The sequence below is a fragment of the Pseudophryne corroboree genome, chromosome 3, assembly GCF_028390025.1.
Source record: "Pseudophryne corroboree isolate aPseCor3 chromosome 3, aPseCor3.hap2, whole genome shotgun sequence".
Taxonomy (NCBI): domain Eukaryota; kingdom Metazoa; phylum Chordata; class Amphibia; order Anura; family Myobatrachidae; genus Pseudophryne; species Pseudophryne corroboree.
Genome location: NC_086446.1, coordinates 264,245,555 through 264,265,688, shown reverse-complemented (window position 1 = coordinate 264,265,688; position 20,134 = coordinate 264,245,555). Strand labels below are relative to the sequence as shown.

General features: G+C 46.8%; 1 protein-coding gene across 2 annotated transcripts in view; it reads right to left on the bottom strand.

The window, feature by feature from the left end:
- The window catches only part of SPO11 (SPO11 initiator of meiotic double strand breaks), a 308,074-nt gene that overhangs the window by 144,383 nt on the left and 143,557 nt on the right, over positions 1–20,134 (bottom strand). The window contains exon 1 of one of the 2 annotated variants that reach the window (XM_063963477.1): positions 12,702–12,838. The exons of the other annotated variant lie outside the window; for it this stretch is intronic. The gene's annotated coding sequence lies outside the window, so the exon portion shown is untranslated. Of the gene's footprint in view, positions 1–12,701; positions 12,839–20,134 lie in introns of those variants that run through there. 2 annotated transcript variants of the gene reach the window in all.

Here is a 20,134-nt window from a genome sequence, read left to right as displayed (position 1 = left end):
AGAATGGTAGCGTCACATTAGGGAGTCCAGCGTCCCCTGAGTGCATGTCTAGCTCTTCTGAAGCGTTATACTGCCTCCTCTAAAAAATATGATTTTAATTACCTACCGGTAAATCCTGTTCTCGTAGTCCGTAGAGGGTGCTGGGGTCCACATTAGTACCATGGGGTATAGACGGGTCCACTAGGAGCCATTGGCACTTTAAGAGTTTGAGAGTGTGGGCTGGCTCCTCCCTCTATGCCCCTCCTACCAGACCCATTCTAGAAACTGTGCCCGAGGAGACGGACATCTTCGAGAGAAGGATTTAACACAGATAGTGGCGAGATTCATACCAGCTCACACACAAGGCAAACCAAGCTAACTAGCTTGAAACATCAGCAACGGCTGAACAATATTACTTACCAAGGCCTGAGCAGTACTGAACCAAGCAACCACTGCAGGATCACGAAGCGCTGGGCGGGCACCCAGCATCCTCTACGGCCAACGAGAAAAGGATTTACTGGTAGGTAATTAAAATCCTATTTTCTCTTACGTCCTAGAGGATGCTGGGGTCCACATTAGTACCATGGGGATGTACCAAAGCTCCCAGAACGGGAGGGAGAGCGCGGAGGCTCCTGCAGAACTGATTGACCAAACTTCAGGTCCTCAGAGGCCAAAGTATCGAACTTGTAGAACTTTGCAAAAGTCTTCGACCCAGACCAAGTAGCCGCTCGGCAAAGCTGTAAAGCCGAGACCCCCCGGGCAGCCGCCCAGGAAGAACCCATCTTACGAGTAGAGAGGGCCTTAACAGACGTAGGACACGGCAATCCTGTCGTAGAATATGCATGCTGGATAATGAACCTGATCCAGCGAGAGATTGTCTGCTTAGAAGCAGGACACCCAAGTTCTTTGGGATCATACAAGACAAACAGAGAGTCCGATTTCCTGTGACGAGCAGTCCTCTTCACATAGATTTTCAAAGCCCTCACAACATCCAAGGACTTTGACAAAATTGAGGAGTCAGTAGCCACTGGCACCACAATAGGTTGGTTGATATGAAATGCCGACACAACCTTTGGAATAAACTGCTGACGTGTCCGGAGCTCAGCTCTATCTTCGTGGAATATCAAGTAAGGGCTTTTACATGGCAAAGCCTCCAATTCTGACACACGTCTAGCAGAAGCTAAGGCCAACAACGTGACAGCCTTCCATGTAAGAAATTTTACCCCAGCCTCCTGTAGAGGCTCAAACCAGACCGACTGGAGAAACTGCAACACCACGTTAAGGTCCCAAGGCGCTGTAGGCAGTACAATGGGAGGTTGAATGTGCAGAACTCCCTTCAAAAAGGTCTGAACCTCAGGGAGGGCAGCCAATTGTTTCTAGAAGAAAATGGACAGGGCCGAAATTTGGACCTTCACAGATCCCAACCTCAGGCCCATGTCCACAACTGCTTGCAGGAAGAGGAGAAAACGTCCCAGTTGAAACTCCACCGCAGGAAACTTCTTGGACTCACACCAGGAGACATATTTCTTCCAAATACGATGGCAATGTTTAGATGTTACCCCTTTCCTAGCTTGTATCAGGGTAGGAATGACCTTCTTCGGAATGCCCTTCAGAGCTAGTATCAGGCGTTTAACCTCCATGCCGTCAAACGTAGCCGTGGTAAGTCTTGATAGGCGAACGGCCCCTGCTGCAGCAGGTCCTCCCGAAGAGGAAGAGGCCTCGGCTCTTCCTGCAAGAGATTCAGAAGGTCCGCATTCCAACCCCGCCTTGGCCAGTCTGGCGCTATGAGGATCGCTTGAACTCTTGTTCTCCTTACGAGCTTTAGAACTCTTGGAATGAGTGGGAGTGGTGGAAACACGTACACCGACTGGTACACCCATGGAGACACCAGGGCGTCCACTGCCACTGCTTGTGGGTCCCTCGATCTGGAACAATAGCATTGAAGCTTCTTGTTGAGATGAGAGGTCATCATGCCTATTTGGGGTAACCCCCAAAGGTCTGTTATTTCCTTGAACACCTCCGGATGGAGACCCCACTCCCCCGGATGGAGATCATGTCTGCTAAGGAAGTCTGCTTCGCAGTTGTCCACTCCCGGAATGAAGATTGCAGAAAGCGCCAACGCGTGATTTTCTGCCCAGAGGATGATTCTTGTCACCTCTGACATCGCAGCTCTGCTCTTCGTTCCGCCCTGTCGGTTTATGTAAGTCACCGTCGTTACATTGTCCGACTGTACTTGAATGGCCCGATTTTGTTGAAGATGAGCCGCCTGAAGACCGCTGTAGACGGCTCTTAGTTCCAGGATGTTGATCGGCAGGCCGGCTTCCAGACTTGACCACCTTCCTTGGAAGGTTTCCTGTTGAGTGACTGCGCCCCAGCCCCGGAGGCTCGCATCCGTGGTTAGAAGGACCAAGTCCTAAATCCCGAACCTGCGGCCCTCCAGAAGGTGAGGTAATTGGAGCCACCAGAGGAGTGAAATCCTGGCCTTTGGCGGCAGACGAATTCTCTGGTGCATGTGTAGATGAGATCCTGACCACTTGTCCAGGAGATCCAGTTGGAAGGCATGAGCATGGAACCTCCCGTACTGGAGAGCCTCGTAAGAGGCCACCATCTTTCCCAAAAGGCGAATGCATTGATGAACCGACACCCCGGCTGGCTTCAGGACATCCCGGACCATTGTTTGTATCACCAACGCCTTTTCCTGTGGAAGAAACACCCTCTGCACATCCATGTCGAGGATCATCCCCAGAAAAGACAACTTCTGGGTTGGTTCCAAATGAGATTTTGGAAGGTTCAGAATCCAACCGTGGACTCTGAGTAGGCGGGTTGTGAGTACAATGGACTGCAACAGCTCCTCCTTGGACGATGCCTTTATCAGTAGATCATCCAGATACGGAATGATGTTTACCCCCTGTTTTCGGAGTAGAACTATCATCTCCGCCATCACCTTGGTGAACACCCTTGGTACTGTAGAGAGGCCGAATCGCAGGGCCTGGAACTGGAAATGACAGTCCAGTAATGCAAAACGGAGATAAGACTGATGCGGTAGCCAAATCGGAATGTGCAGGTACGCATCCTTGATATCCAGGGATACTAGGAATTCCCCCTCTTCTAGACCTGATATCACCGCCCTGATAGACTCCATTTTGAACTTGAACTCCTTCAGAAAAGGGTTTAGTGATTTTAGGTTCAGAATGGGCCTGACCGAACCATCCGGTTTCAGTGCCACGAAAAGGTTCGAGTAGTAACCCGTGGCTTGCAAATGAAGAGGTACTGGTACAATGACCTGTGCCTCCACCAACTTCTGGACCGCTGCTTGTAGGACAGTCTTGTCCGCAAGCAGAACTGGCAAGCCTGATTTGAAAAATCGGTGAGGAGGGAGATTTTGAAATTCCAACCTGTATCCCTGGGACACAATATCTATCACCCAGGGATCCAGGCCAGACGATACCCAGATTGACTGAACTGTCCGAGCCTCACTCCCACTGGCCCCCGCGCGGTCCACCGCCATGCGGAGGACCGCCTCACTTTGCTGGCAGGATCTAATAAAAAAATTTATAAACATGTTTTTTTTGTGTTTTTTTATTGCTAATAGCATATCTATTTATATTAGAAGGGATTAGGTACTTGGTTTGTCTATTAGGAGACACAACTATTATTTATATATTTTTTAAAATAATATATATTTTTTTAACTGACTAAAATAGAGAGAGCATGTTTTTCAGTGGGAAGGGATGGGAATGGGTTAAAATCCAGAAAAAAAATGTGTGGGTCCCCCCTCGTAAGCATAACCAGCCTCGGGCTCTTTGAGCCGGTCCTGGTTGTAAAAATACGGAGGGAAAAATGACAGGGGATCCCCCGTATTTTTAGAACCAGCACCGGGCTCTGCGTCCGGTTCCTGGTGCAAAAAATACGGGGGACAAAAGACGTAGGGGTCTACCGTATTTTTAACACCAGCACCAGGCTCCACTAGTCAGAGAAATAATGCCACAGCCGGGGGACACTTTTATATCGGTCCCTGCGGCCCTGGCATTAAATCACTAACTAGTCACCCCTGGCCGGGGTACCCTGGAGGAGTGGGGACCCCTTAAATCAAGGTGTCCCCCCCCTTCAGCCACCCAAAGGCCAGGGGTGAAGCCCGAGGCTGTCCCCCCCATCCATGGGCTGCGGATGGGGGGCTGATAGCCTTGTGACAAATAAAAGAATATTGTTTTTTGCAGCAGAACTACAAGTCCCAGCAAGCCTCCCCCGCAAGCTGGTTCTTGGAGAACCACAAGTACCAGCATGCAGGAATAAAACGGGCCCGCTGGTACCTGTAGTTCTTCTGCAAAAAAAATACCCAAATAAAAACAGGACACGCACACCGTGAAAGTAAAACTTTATTACATACATGCCGACACACACATACTTACCTATGTTAACACGCCGACCTCTGTCCACTTCTCCAAGTAGAATCCGGGGTACCTGAAAATAAAATTATACTCACCTAAATCCAGTGTGTCCTGTTCTTTTTTTGTAATCCACATACTTGGCAAAAAAACAAACCGCATACCCGATCCACGCACTGAAAGGGGTCCCATGTTTACACATGGGACCCCTTTCCCAGAATGCTGAGACCCCCCGTGACTCCTGTCACAGAGGGTCCCTTCAGCCAATCAGGGAGCGCCACGTCGTGGCACTCTCCTGATTGGCTGTGCGCGTCTGAGCTGTCAGACAGCGCATCGCACAGCTGCTCCATTATCTTCAATGGTGGGAACTTTGCGGTCAGCGGTGAGGTTACAGCGGGACTGTCGAATACGTTTTTTATTGAATATGTCGAATTCCGGCACCCGCCGGCCGAGATTCGACGGTCAAATTGTGTCGAATTTAAAAACGGGCGAAAAAAAGACGCAATTTGTCCGGAATTGCATATACCCCTGAGTCTGGTAGGTGGGGCATAGAGGGCGGAGCCAGCCCATACTCTCAAACTCTTAAAGTGCCAATGGCTCCTGGTGGACCCCGTCTATACCCCATAGTACTAATGTGGACACCAGCATCCTCTAGGACGGAAGAGAAATGGCGATAATTCTAGCGTAAGGAACCAAGTAAATCTTAACCCGCTCATCTCTACTAAAAATACAGCCACTTTGCTATGAGCACTAACTTTATGAGTGGCACTGGCACGCAGTAATGAAAAACACCACTACAATGGTACAGTTAGGACAAAGATAAAAAGACATTTAATAAAGAGCAAAGGTGCATGGCAAAAACACAAGGCAGGAGGTGATCTATGTTAAATAAATGCACCTACTTTTGCCCTTAATCGCCCAAAAAAAGACAAAACCTTTTCTTTGTGATGGGATTATTTAAATAAATTGAAGTGTAAAACATGCTATTAGATCTTCCTGATTTATGGACAGGAAAACTGGCCTGCTAGGCTAGCATGGCTTGCATTCTATAGAAAGGAAAGTGGACATAAAACTGTTGCTGGATCAGAGTCTATAAAAGTGCTGTAACAAAGAAATATAGAATTTGGCGGCAGATAAGAACCACTTGGTCCATCTAGTCTGCCCATGTGCACACATGCATACATACCACGCAAGCATGGAGAGAATATACAAACTACACATAGGGGGTCATTCCGAGTTGTTCGCTCGCTAGTTGCTTTTAGCAGCATTGCACACGCTAGGCCGTCGCCTCTGGGAGTGTATCTTAGCTTAGCCGAATAGCGAACGAAAGATTAGCAGAACTGCTACTAAATATTTTCTTGCAGTTTCTGAGTAGCTCCAGACCTACTCCTAGATTGCGATCAGCTCAGTCCGTTTAGTTCCTGGTTTGACGTCACAAACACGCACTGCGTTCGGCCAGCCACTCCCCTGTTTCTCCAGACACTCCTGCGTTTTTCCCTGACACGCCTGCGTTTTTTAGCACACTCCCGGAAAACGCTCAGTTACCACCCAGAAATGCCCCTTTCCTGTCAATCATTCACCGATCAGCAGTGCGACTGAAAAGCGCCGCACGAACAACAGAAAATCTACTAAGTTTTGTGTTAAATAACTTAGCGCATGCGCTCTGCATACCATGCGCATGCACATTTAGCAACAAATCGCAGCATAGCGAAAATCGGCAACGAGCGAACAACTCGGAATGACCAGCATAGTTAGGGCCATGGTGGGAATCGAACCCAGAACCTCAGTGCTGTGAGGCAGTAATGCTAACCACTACACACAGCTCTTACATTCAGTACAGCCTCCTAGTATGGCCTCCTAGAAGATGTAGCCAGAAAATAAAATGGAAGAGATATTTAAAATGTTTTCAGGGTCTTTTGAATTGACCTCATTCAAATCCTATTTGTGAGTCCAAAGAAAGGAACACTTAATTCTGACAATATGCTTACTGCTCCAGGCAGTGCATCTCTTGGGGAAAGCTCTGAAGTGTTTATAAAACACAACTCCGCTCCATTACCTTCTTAGTGCTGCAACCATCAGCAGATTACAAGGTCCTCGGCTATCTCTCTATTACCGTAATACAAATATGAGCACTAGTAGACAGAGCTAATCTGTGTCAATTAATGTAAAAATTTAATTTTATACAATGGAAAGTGAAGTTATAAGTATATTTCTGCTGCGGGGTACACTGGGCTCCACAAGGAATGGACAATGGGGTGTAGAGTAGGATCTTGATCCGAGGCACCAACAGGCTAAAAGCTTTGACCTTCTTCCCAGAATGCATAGCGCCGCCTCCTATATCACCCCGCCTCCCTGCACAGGAACCCAGTTTTGTAGTTGGTGCTGCAGTAGCAGGCACTTAACAGAGGGGCTGCTCCAGGCAGCCCTAAGAAGAGCTTTTTTTCTGAGAAAAAAGTGAAGACTTCAAGGGCAGCAGCAGTGTTACATGTCAGTGGACATTCACGGCTGCAGCTCCAGGCTCTCCCCAGCGGTGCTGTACACTCCCGAGCCCTGGTTGCCGGGTAACTACAGCAGGAGGCTCCGGTTTTCTTCTTGTCAGGCACACACAATGGGGGCTCTCCGGGATCGCGTGGCCGCGCTTCGGGAGGTGGTAAGTGGGTCCCGCTTGCGGGACCCGGTCTTTATCGCGATCCGGCGCGGTCAGTGGGAGGCGGGCCGCGCGCGCTGGTGGTGGACACTGTGGCAGTACAGGCGATCCCACTAGATCACCAGGGCATGGGACAGGTCAGGTTTTCTCTATAAACCGTTTTATTAGAGCCCGCAGTACCCGGTGGTTTTGCCAGCAGGGGGATAGAGCTTGGACCTGAAGCCCCTCCCCCAGCCCCAGGGCGCCATTTTCTGCATATGTTCCCGCCCTGGAGCTGCATATCTGTCTCTCCCTCACTCCCTGGCAGTGTCTGCGGCGCCATTATCCCTCAGCTCACTGTTCCTGGGAATGCTTGGGCAAATCCTCCTATGTAAAGCCGCCTGGTTGTCAGCGCTGTGCCTTTACATGACACTTAAGTATTCTACCTGCCTTTTTAGACAGTGATAGTTAAGAAAGAGTGCACTTAGTCAGGGTTTCCTAGTACAATTACCCTGTGATATACATCCAGTTCTTACTGTGTTATATAGCTTACTGTGTTATATAGCTTACTATTGTTATATAGCTGTGTAAGCTAGTCCAGTGCAGTTTTATTGTTAGTAATAACCTCTGCATTGTACAGACTGTGACTATTTGTGTGTGCATTTGATAGCTGAGTGGTTTCCATTTTGTGTCTTTCACTCAACCTGCTATCCCTATATTCTATAACCTGAGGGGACTTGGTGCGTCAGGTTTTATCTAATATAGGATTTTCACAAAGATATACTGTATTACGTATTTTTCTCTGTGATTTAGTCACCATATCTCTCCTTTATCTCTGCTGGTGCTGACTACACTGCGCAGGGGTTTGGGCTAGAGGTATTGTGCTGCTGACAAATTGTACTGTGTTACCTGATACTGCAAGTTATATCATGTCTGCTTATGAGGGTAACGGTTCTGGGGCTGAACACACTGCCGCTGTTGTTGAAGCCGCAGATACCTATGAGGAGAATATAGCAGCTTTGGGCTCTGGTTCTGGGGGCTCCTTGCCCCCCAGTGGGACGGTGGCAACGGGGGCAAATAATGACCCGCCGTGGGCCGCTTTTTCCACGCTTCTGCATACGCTAGTTCATAAACTAACTCCCCCTATGGGACCCCCAATGCCGGTGCAACCGTTTGTGGTCCCTGCAGCTAACCCGCCGTGGGCGGACAATTTTTCTGCTCAAATAAAGAAGTTGAACCAGTCCCTGACTACTAAAAAGTCTGACCGTCGCTCGCCTACGTCCAAGGGGTCCTCTAAGCGAGCGCTTGTCTCCTCACAATCCACTGCTGTCACTGACACCTCGTCGGATGAAGACGGCACTTACACTGACCCCACAGGTTCTGACTCAGATACGGCTGATGGGGAGGGTGGTTCACATGTGGATGTTCCTGATCTTTTAGAGGCTATTAAGTTAATTTTACAGATTACGGATGATCCCGAGCCATCCGTTCCTCCTAAGAAACCAGATAGGTTCAAGCGTCAGAAGGTTATTAAACAAGTTTTACAGCACTCTGACCACCTAATTGATATACGTCAGGAACCCTGGGAAAACCCGGGTACGAAGTTTGTGCCTCAAAAGAAGATGCTGGCTCGCTATCCCCTCGCGCCGGAGCTGTCTAAGAATTGAGAAACGCCTCCTCCAGTGGACTCACGTGTGGCTAGGATGGTGGTTTCCTCAGCTCTACCAGTCACCACCGTCACGTCTCTAAAAGAGCCTACGGATAAACGTGTGGAGGGTTGTCTGAAAGCGATTTACACCCTTACGGGTGCTGCACAAAGGCCCACTATTGCAGCTACTTGGGCTGCAGAGGCCATTGAAGCATGGGCCTTGGAGTTAGATGCTGAAATCTCCTCTGACCATGCTAGACAATGCTTGTCTTATATTGTCACAGCTTCTCGTTATATTAAAGAGGCGGCTTCTGATGCCGGTATCCTGGCAGCCAAGGCCTCTACTACGTCAGTCCTGGCTCGCCGGATATTGTGGCTGAGATCCTGGTCTGTGGATCTGGACTCTAGAAATACCCTGGAGGTACTTCCTTTCAAGGGAAATATTCTGTTTTGCGGAGGATTTAAATAAGATTGTGGCTGACTTGGCTACTGCCAAAACTGCCTGTCTGCCAAGTACTGCTCCTTCTGTGTCGAAGGCTAAAGGTACTTCCTTTCGCCCCTTTCGTCCTTCAGGTAAAGCAAAAGGTCAGGCGTACAACAAGCAGGCCCGCACTTCCAAACCTGGTAATCCTAAGCCCAAAAGAGCCTGGGCGGCCCGTTAGCCAGCTTCCAAGACAGATAAGCCTGCCGCATGACGGGGCGGGCCTCCCTCTGGGGGATCCCAGGGTGGGGGGCCAGCTTCTAGAGTATACCCAGGAATGGTTGAAGACCACTTCAGATGCCTGGGTACGGGAAGTAGTCACTCGAGGTTACGCCATAGCCTTCAAAAACCGACCCCCTCATATCGATTTTGCCAGACAGATGTCCCGTTGGACAACACTCTACATTCGGTGGTACAGACCCTCATGGATACAGGAGTCATAGTACAGGTGCCTCTTGCACAGAGGGGCCGGGGGTACTATTCTCCGCTGTTCTAGTCCCGAAACCGAATGGGTCCTCCCGGCCCATTCTCAACCTCAAGGCATTGAACAGGTTTGTGAAGGTTTCCAAGTTCCGGATGGAAACCCTTCGCTCTATAGTTCTGGCCTTGGAACCTGGGGACTTCATGTTCTCCCTGGATATACAGGATGCTTACCTGCATATTCCTATAGCAGTGTCTCATCAGCAATACCTGAGATTTGCGATTGGCAATTGCCATTACCAGTTTCGGGCGTTACCTTTTAGTTTAACAACGGCTCCGCGAGTCTTTACAAAAGTCATGGCGGTGATGACGGTGGTACTCCGCCGTCAAGGGGTCAGGATACTGCCGTATATGGACGACTTGTTAATCCTGGCAAATTCCCCAGAACTTCTCCTGCGTCATCTAGATGTGACGGTCCAGTTTCTGCAAGTACACGGGTGGCTCATCAACTGGAAGAAGTCATCCCTGATCCGTGCTTAGAGCATGGTGCATGTGGGAGCACTATTGGACACTCACAACCAGCGGTTGTTCCTGTCTCGGGAGAAAGTCCTGAAACTTCAGGACAGGATTCGTTGCTTCCTATCTCGTCCGCAAGTGTCGATACATTCGGCGATGCAGGTGCTGGGCCTCATGGTGTTAGCATTCGACATGGTGGACTACGCTCAATTTCACTCCCACCCTCTCCAGAGGCTGATTCTAGCCAAATGGGACGGCCTGCCTCACCGGATCAGGTCTCAAATGATCTCATTGACTCCGGAGGTCCGTCTGTCGCTGCTCTGGTGGCTCCGGGACCAACAACTGTGCAGGGGCCGTCCGATCTGGATATCCGACTGGGTCCTGTTGACGACAGATGCCAGTCTAAGAGGTTGGGGTGCGGTGCTGGAGCAACACTCCCTTCAGGGGTGGTGGACCAAGGAGGAGTCCCTCCTCTCGATCAATATTCTGGAGTTGCGGGCGGTCTTCAATGCCTTGAACCTAGCCCAGCATTTAATTCAGAACCGTCCTGTTCAAGTACAGTCGGACAACGGCAACACAGTGGCTTACATAAATCATGAAGGCGGCACTCGAAGCCGCCTAGCAATGAAGGAAGTCTCACGGATTCTACAGTGGGCAGAACGCCATCTACCGGCCATATCGGCAATATTCATTTCCGGGAGTCCTGAATTGGGAAGCGGACTTTCTCAGTCGTCAGGACGTACATGCAGGCGAGTGGGGCCTCCATCCAGAAGTGTTTCAACTCCTAGTGGAAAGGTGGGGCCTTCCAGACGTAGATCTGATGGCGTCTCGACACAATCACAACGTTCCGGTCTTCGGAGCAAGGACAAGGGATCCTCAAGCAGCATTCGTGGATGCGCTGGCTGTAGCGTGGAGGTTTCGGCTGCCGTACGTGTTCCCTCCGGTGTCACTCCTGCCCAGGGTAATTCGGAAGTTCAAGCAAGAAAAAGGAATTCTGCTTCTACTAGCTCCAGCGTGGCCCAGACGGCACTGGTTCTCAGACCTGCAAGGCCTATCGTCAGAGCGTCCAATTCTACTTCCACAACGCCCAGACCTCCTCGTTCAGGGCCCCTGTGTCTACCAGGACCTAGCCCAGCTGTCTTTGACGGCGTGGCTCTTGAAGCTTCCGTCTTAAGGGCTAAAGGGTTTTCTGAGGCGGTCATTCAAACTATGTTGCGGGCCCGGAAACCAGCTTCGGCTCGGATTTACTATAGGGTCTGGCATTCTTACTTTGTTAGGTGCGCATCTAACGATTATGACGCTTCCAAGTTTAGTATAGCCAAGTTGTTGGCTTTTCTTCAGCAAGGGCCTGGACTTAGGCCTGCGTCTGGCCTCCCTCAAGGTTCAAATATCTGCCTTGTCGGTGTGGTTTCAGAGAAAAATTGCGACCTTACCTGATGTGCATACCTTTACTCAGGGCGTGTTGCGTATCCAACCTCCCTATGTCCCGCCTGTGGCTCCTTGGGACTTGTCGGTGGTTTTGGAGGCGTTACAAGAGTCTCCGTTTGAACCTCTTGGTTCAGCTGACCTTAAGTGGCTTTCCCTTAAGGTGGTGTTTCTGCTGGCTATTGCTTCAGCTAGAAGAGTGTCGGATTTGGGTGCCTTGTCCTGTAGTAGTTCCTCATATCTGATATTTCACCGTGACCGGGCGGTTCTTAGGACTCGTCCCGGATATCTACCTAAGGTGGTTTCTTCGTTCCACCTTAATCAGGAGATTGTAGTTCCGGCACTTGTTTCTCCTGATTTGTCTCCCAAAGAGCGGTCTTTGGATGTGGTACGGGCTCTCCGTGTCTATGTGAAGATAACTGCTCCTATTAGGAAATCTGATTCTCTTTTTGTTGTGTTTGGGATTCACAAACGGGGCTGGCCTGCTCACAAGCAAACTCTGGCCAGATGGATTAGAATGGTGATTGCACATGCTTATGTGAAGGCTGGTCTCTCTGCTCCTGATCACATTAAGGCCCATTCTACTCGGTCTGTTGGACCTTCTTGGGTGGCCCAACGTGGTGCGACCCTTGAATAATTGTGCAAGGCGGCTACGTGGTACTCTGTGAACACGTTCATAAGGTTCTATGCCTTCGATACTGCCGCTTCCCAGGATGCTTCCTTTGGACGCCGGGTTCTTGTGCCCGCTACAGTGCGTCCCCTCCCATAAGGAACTGCTTTAGGACATCCCCATTGTCCATTCCTTGTGGAGCCCAGTGTACCCCGCAGCAGAAAACGAGTTTTATGGTAAGAACTTACCTTTGTTAAAACTCTTTCTGCGAGGTACACTGGGCTCCACAAGGCGCCCACCCTAATGCACTTAGCTTCTTTGGGTTGGTATGGCATTAGCCGCTGACACGTCTCCTGTCGTGAGAATGCGGTGTTGTGGCTACGTTGTCGTCTCTTTTCCTGCTACTGCATTGGACTGGTTAACTAAAAACTGAGATCCTGTGCAGGAAGGCGGGGTGATATAAGAGGTGGCGCTATGCATTCTGGGAAGAAGGTCAAAGCTTTTAGCCTGTTGGTGCCTCGGATCAAGATCCTACTCTACACCCCATTGTCCATTCCTTGTGGAGCCCAGTGTACCTCGCAGAAAGAGTTTTAACAAAGGTAAGTTCTTACCATAAAACTCGTTGTCTGGTAGTACACAAGATAGTCAGTCATTTGCTTATGTGTAGCTTGTCCTTTGCACCCACTGTACGGTGTGCATGAATGTATATAAATCTGCTGCATGAAAGGGATCTATGAACGTGTTGAACACTCGTTTCTGCTTTGAATGTGTTTTAATTGTTTCAATTCTGTAAATATCAGTTGAACAAATGAGATAAGAGATATACAGTCAGTCAGTCTAGAGCAGGCCTGGCCAACCGGTAGCTCTATCTTTGTAGTAAAATTACACATCCCAGTATGCACTGCCACAGTTTTAGAATTCTATAAGAGCAAAATGGTGGCAAGGTATGCTGGGACTTGTAGTTTCATATCAGCAGAAAGCCACAGGTTGGCAAAGCCTGGTCTAGAGGTTTTGCCATTTTTTTTTTAATTTATTAACATGACAACCAATCACGACCCAATATCTGACTGAGAACATGTAGATATGGACTGGCCAAAATGTGACCTCCCAACTACTTGCACCGTGTGCTATTATTATTATCCTTTATTTATATGGGACCATAAGGGATCTGCGGCGCGCATTAGAGTCCATAAACAAATGAGCAAAACAGCACTTACAGTTCAAGACAATATAGGACAAGTACAGAAAACCAAGGGTTAGGTGCCATTAAAGGGACTATCATGTGGCCAACTGATGTAGTTGCGCACATAGTATCTGTTTGGGGCCACAAGTACATGCATGTTCAGGGAAACTTCTATGTAATTTGCTGATGCTACATAATATGCAATTTGTTGGTGTCCAGGGTCTGAGCCAATGCTATGGCACCAGCATTTATGAATGGAAATTTGGGCGTTAGAGGCAAAATAAATATTTTCCAGGAAACTGGAGGAGAAAGCATATGTCTTCCTCAAAGGGCTACAAAAACTAGTCATTATTTAGATCTGGAATTGCTGGGATAATAAGGATTGTACACCAGAAGTGGAAATCAATTTCATCCTCACTGAGTGATAATACAGTATAGCACTCAGATGAGTAGTGCAGAGGAAGAGAGACAATAGGAATAAGAAGAAAAAATAGAAACAAACAAGTATTCAAATGGTGTGTGTGTGTGTGTGTGTGTGTGTGTGTGTGTGTGTGTGTGTGTGACTGAAATGCAGGTATAAAACCTGAAAAAAAAAGTTAAAATGATTGAGGGGGATGACCTGGAGGTCAGAAGGGATAAACCCCCCTGAGAAAACAATTATAAGAAAAAATGCAACTGCTTAACATACCTAGGATAACAAAAGAAAGCCTTAAAACAGCTAGAAAAGATGTTACATGGATGAGCAGCTACACTTCACTGCAGCAAGTCTATTAAACGTTGGTATAAGTGGGGCTGGGGCAATGGAGAAACATCACGGGTCATTGCTTGGAGGTTGTAGACCTTGGATCTGCCATTAAAACATCAGGGCTGTTTTAACAAGGACAAGATTCCCAGGATTTGTAAACTTCTTCTGAGAACTTTAGTTAGACCATTTTATTACTTGTCAAAATACCTGACTCCACTCTGAGACATCTATTGATTTAGTAATAAAACAAGAATATATAGTTATTTGAAATACGAAAAAATCTAGAAAAGGATAAAAATCATTTTAAGAAATTTCAATTTTAGATAGCTATAATATATATATATATATATATATATATATATATATAATTTTTTAATAAAACATAGTATCTGAAGCAATAATTGGTAATTAGCCTGAAGCTTCTGTCGTTCCAAAATGATTGTAATGCTGATACACAACAATTGATCACAACATGATCTGACTTTGCAGCAAAAAGATAAGTGCTATGTAATATATAGAGTTGGACGCATTTTGCGCCAAAGTCGTAAAAAGTGCAATGTACCAAGAAAACAGAGACCCATCTTTCTCAGACTGTGAGGATAGCAAATGTGTCTTTTTTTCATATTGCCAGAAACACGGAGGAGAATGCACCTGGTTTACCCTGCTCTAGGAGATGTGTCTTGACAGTAAGTAGTAGTAAACACTAAAGTTGCAGTACACAAGTATTATTTACATAAGTACCTGGAAAATGCTATTAAAAAACTATATGTTGCATTTACTATGGAAAACAGGATTTTAATACCTACCGGTAAATCCTTTTCTCCTAGTCCATAGAGGATGCTGGGGTCCACTTCAGTACCATGGAGTATAGACGGTTCCGCAGGAGCCATGGGCACTTTAAGACTTTTCAGGGTGTGAACTGGCTCCTCCCTCTATGCCCCTCCTCCAGACCTCAGTATAGGAACTGTGCCCAGGGAGACGGACATTTCGAGGAAAGGATTTACTTTTAAACTAAAGGTGAGATTCATACCAGCTCACACCTCAACCATGCCGCACAACATGGCATTCAACTTAACACACGCCAACGGGCATGAACAATTGCAGCAACATGCTGAAAATAATCGTAACACAACACTCGTTTAACAACAAACTAACAACTGCAGGTAAAGTACGCACTAGGTCGGGTGCCCAGCATCCTCTACGGACTAGGAGAAAAGGATTTACTGGTAGGTATTAAAATCCTGTTTTCTCATACGTCCTAGAGGATGCTGGGGTCCACTTCAGTACCATGGGGTTATACCAAAGCTCCAGTACGGGCGGGAGAGTGCGGATGACCCTGCAGCACCGATTGACCAAACTTGAGGTCCTCATCGGCCAAGGTGTCAAACTTGTAAAACTTTGCAAATGTGTTTGCCCTGACCAAGTAGCTGCTCGGCAAAGTTGTAATGCCGAGACCCCCCCTTCCCGGGCAGCCACCAAGGATGAGCCCACCTTTCTAGTAGAATGGGCATTTACAGAATTCGGTTTCGGCAATCCTGCCGTGGAATGAGCGTGCTGAATCGTCCCTCTGATCCAGCGCGCAATGGTCTGCTTAGAAGCAGGACACCCAATCTTGTTGGGAGCATACAGGACAAACAGAGCCTCTGTTTTCCGTATCCGAGCTGTTCTAGCGACATAAATTTTCAAAGCTCTGACCACATCAAGAGACTGTGACGCAGTGAAGGTGTCAGTAGCCACTGGCACCACAATAGGTTGGTTTATATTGAAAGACGAAACCACCTTCGGAAGAAATTGTTGACGAGTTCATAACTCTGCCCTATGTTCATGGAAGATCAGGTAAGGGCTCTTGTGAGACAAGGCCTCCAACTCAGACACCTGCCTTGCGGATGCCAAGGCCAACAGCATGACCACTTTCCAAGTGAGAAACTTCAAGTCTATCTCCTGTAGAGGTTCAAACCAATCCGATTGAAGGAACTGCAACACCACATTAAGGTCCCATGGTGCCACCGGAGGCACAAATGGAGGTTGGATGTGCAGCACCCCTTTCACGAACGTCTGAACTTCTGGAAAGGAGGGCAATTGTTTTTGAAAGAAAACTGATAAGGCCGAAATCTGAACTTTGATTGAACCCAATCTTAGGCCCGCATCCACACCTGCAAAGAGAAAAGAAAGGAAGGCTGCGCTTGAGAGGAAATGAGCAATATCCACTAAATGTACTCAATTAATAACAATTTATTAAAAACATTATTTGCTTAAAAAACAGTGATATTATGTGCAATTACATTATACCATATGCATGCTATGGAGTTGTAAATTTTACCCAGGTGTTATTCCGGACATGTATCATAAGACTCTGGAGGATCTGTTCCAAATATTGCCCAAGGATGGTTTATAGCCAGTAATTTTCCACTATATAAGTCCCATTCAAATGGTACCAGAAGAGTCCTTTGTAATTTCCATGGACCGCTAGAGGATTTTAAAAGATGTAAATGTCCCAAAGTTTGTGGGTACCTCATGCGATGCGGTGTTTGGATGGTGCCTCTCTGGAGTTCCTCTGGGTAGCTGGAAATTGTTGTGGGCTGGTTCAGATCCGGTTGAAGATAGTCGTGCTCAAAGCATGCAGTATCCAGGTAACCTGACGCGTTTCGCTGCATATGCCTTGCAGCTTTTTCAAAGGTATACAGTAATGCCTGGGTTTGGGCTTTATATACCCTGGACAAAATGGTGGCTTAATTGCCACCTGGATGCACATTTCCTGTTAGTCATACATAACTCTGTTTACAAAAACAGAACCTGTTAAAATAGGTATAGGAGACAGACCTACTTGTAAATAGAAACTTCTGGTGATGTTATCCTTTTGTTTTTAATCCTACTAAAGTTTTATTATACATCTAGCTAGTGCTTAGAGATATATTTTACCCAATCAGTACTTTTGTTTACTAAAGTGTAGTCATGGAAACTGTCGGCTAAAAGGTTTCATAGGTGGAATGGAGGGTCATGTGATCAGTATAGGTCATGTGTTTAATGTCACATGATTCTGTTGGAGACGACCTATTGTTATCTATTCAATATTGTGAAGGTAGTCCGATCATGCTGATCTACTGTTTCAGGGTGGCCATTACTAATACCTTATTCTAAACCTACTATTTCTTATTCATATGTGCCGCTATATGTGTTTTTTTCTCTTTCCTTTACAGAGGTTTTTTATTTTAATCCCGGGCCGTTACTTAGGTAACGGAGACCGGAAATGACGTATCGTTACTAAGTGACCTATGAGGATTCCCTAGCCGTCGTCATAGGGACGAGGCTCGGGTGTAACACTCCCCTTATGGCGCCTCCCCCAGATATGTCAGACGGGAGAGGTGTGTACGGAAATGCCTCCGTCGTTATGGTTACAATCGGACTTCGGCAAGGAGCGTGATTACGTATGCGGAAGTGTACGTGTCGCTCACTGTCCGGTAACCATAACAACTGCATTTAAATAGATCGAGCTGGTTGTTAGCCCCATTTCCACGGGTATGATCTCAATAAGCATTCTTTACTTAGGCAATAGTCTACCAGCAGATTTTTATAATTATTAAAGGAAAAGAAAAGATAAATTTGCTATTGGATTGGTTCATATAAATTTAGGAACCTCATTTCTCTGGGTTTTATCTATTATTACTTTCTGGAAAAAAGCGGATAGAGCTAAATCATTAGAAATGAAGGGATATGGGAAACATATTAATAAGTGTATATATGCTATTTCTCAAATAGTGATTAGAGAAATGATTACAGAACCTATTATAAGTATATATTAGATTTTAATACGTGTGTATATGCTTTTTCTTGAATAGTAATTAGAGGAATGGTTATATATCCTAATATAGGTATATGTTAGATTACTGAAAGGGATCTAATCTATAATTAAATGGTATATCTCTTAAATGACCGCATTCAGCTCTACTGCTTCATTGAGGCCATCTGGATGGATAGACCCCATTCTAAACATCCAATAAACCTCTTGTTGGCATAATTTCTTGAAGCGGTCCCCTCCCCTGTTGGTCATTGGAATATGTTCAATTCCTATTATTCTGAGACTTTTTGGGTCCCCATTATGGAAGTCATTGAAGTGTTGAGAGACACTATGCGTAGATACTCTGTTAATAATGTTTCTACGGTGCTCGAGAAACCGAATTCGAAGTTTTCTAGTGGTGCGGCCCACATAATATAGGCCGCACCCACATTGAAGAATATATATAACGTATGTAGAATTACAATTGATATGGCTTCTGATTTTATATTGTTTTTCCCCCTTATCGGTATTTACATATTGTCTTTTCTCTATATATTTGCACGTGATGCACCTGATATTTCCACATTTATAGAACCCCATTATCGGTGAAAGCCAAGATTCTGAGGTTATGTTGGCTCTCTTCTCAGGTCTTAAATAGCTGGGTGCTAAAGTATTTTTTAGGGATTTCCCCTTCCGAAAGACAAAAACTGGTTTATTGGGGAGAGCATCTCTCAATAGGTGATCTTGTTTTAATATGTGATAATTTTTCTTTATAATCGATTTGATTTTAGAACAATTATCGTTATAAGTGGAGACAAAGGCTAATTGATATTCTTTATCTATCTCAAAATTAGCAATGGTTCTTTTCTTTTTGGACAGCAAAGTCTCTCTATTTATCCCCCTTACTTCCGTCAATGTTTTGTCTAGTAAGGGTGCGGGGTATCCACGTTGTTCTAACGAGTCTACCATAATCCTTGCTTGTACCTCAAAGGATTGGAGATCGGAACAATTTCGTCTGAGTCGTATAAGTGTTATGATTTCCGTACTCCAGACCAGAGGAGATCGTATGGCTGAGGTCAGAGTACTGGGAAGATATGCTGGTTGTGGGAGCAGGAAAGCCTAGTAACCCCTGGCGCCCTAACTCCGTTGTCTCGCCCGTGTTATCAGAAATCCCCTGCGAGACTATGGTTGCTTGAGCCCATGGCAGCCGCGTTCGAAGGGCGGATTATGTCTGCCCAACCCCGATGCCCCCTCAGGTCTTAATGGGAGACAAAGGGAAATCCGAGACAGGGTGATAACAAGGGGCCCTCTGACTAAGCAACCAGGCCAGGGGTTACAAGCTAACTTAACTAAATCAAAAGGTATGTGCGGACTAGCCGCCAGGGAAAAGGACAACCAAAGATCCACTGATCCGTTACTCCTATCCAGCACCGCTGGATACCAGAGTGGATCAGGGAGAGCGGAATCCTCCGCAAAAGCTCCAGGACACAAAAATACTAAATAATAAACAGTAAGCGGACAAGCCGCAACACACGGCTGCGCCGTGACTCACGAACACCACAGGATGTTAAAGGTGCTCAGTCAGACTCCAGGAAAAGATGACAAATCTCTGAGTACAGGACCACTGAGGACAGGAACAACCGGCTTGAGCAGGACTGGATACTTTCTGCAACTGACATAGGCAAACAGGAAGCTGCCGACACCGACTTTCAGAACTGGAGGACAGGCAGAATCCACTGGAACTCAGGGTAGGACACGGGATCAGACACAGGGACTGACACAGGAATCAACACAGGGACTGACACAGGAATCCACACAGGGACTGACACAGGAATCCACACAGGGACTGACAGGAACCAGCTCAAACTTAAAGCAGACTGCAAACCAAGGAATATCATCAGCATCTGCTAACTGCAGTGAGCCAGCATATATCAGAGAGGCCTAATTAATTATCTCTTGCAGCTGGCCTGCTGCACGACTAAGCTGACAAGATGCAATCAGCAGCCAGATGAGGCTGAACACATGGGAACAAGCTGCAATTGCACAGACTCACCAGCGGCAGCAGACAAGAGTAATCCAAAACAGAGCAATGGGAAATCCTGGCATGCAAGACAACTAAATAAACATAAAATAGGAATGAACCACTACCTGTGGTTCATAACAGTATCCCCTCCTTAAGGGTGAGCTCCGAGCACCCCATGACACCCACGGGGAACATAAACAGAAGTATAACATGAAATACAGAACAAAACTGCAAAACAGGAATGAGCCACAGCCGTGGCTCATAACAGTACCCCCCCCTTGAGGAGGGGTCAAAAGACCCCAAAATTCAGACTATCCA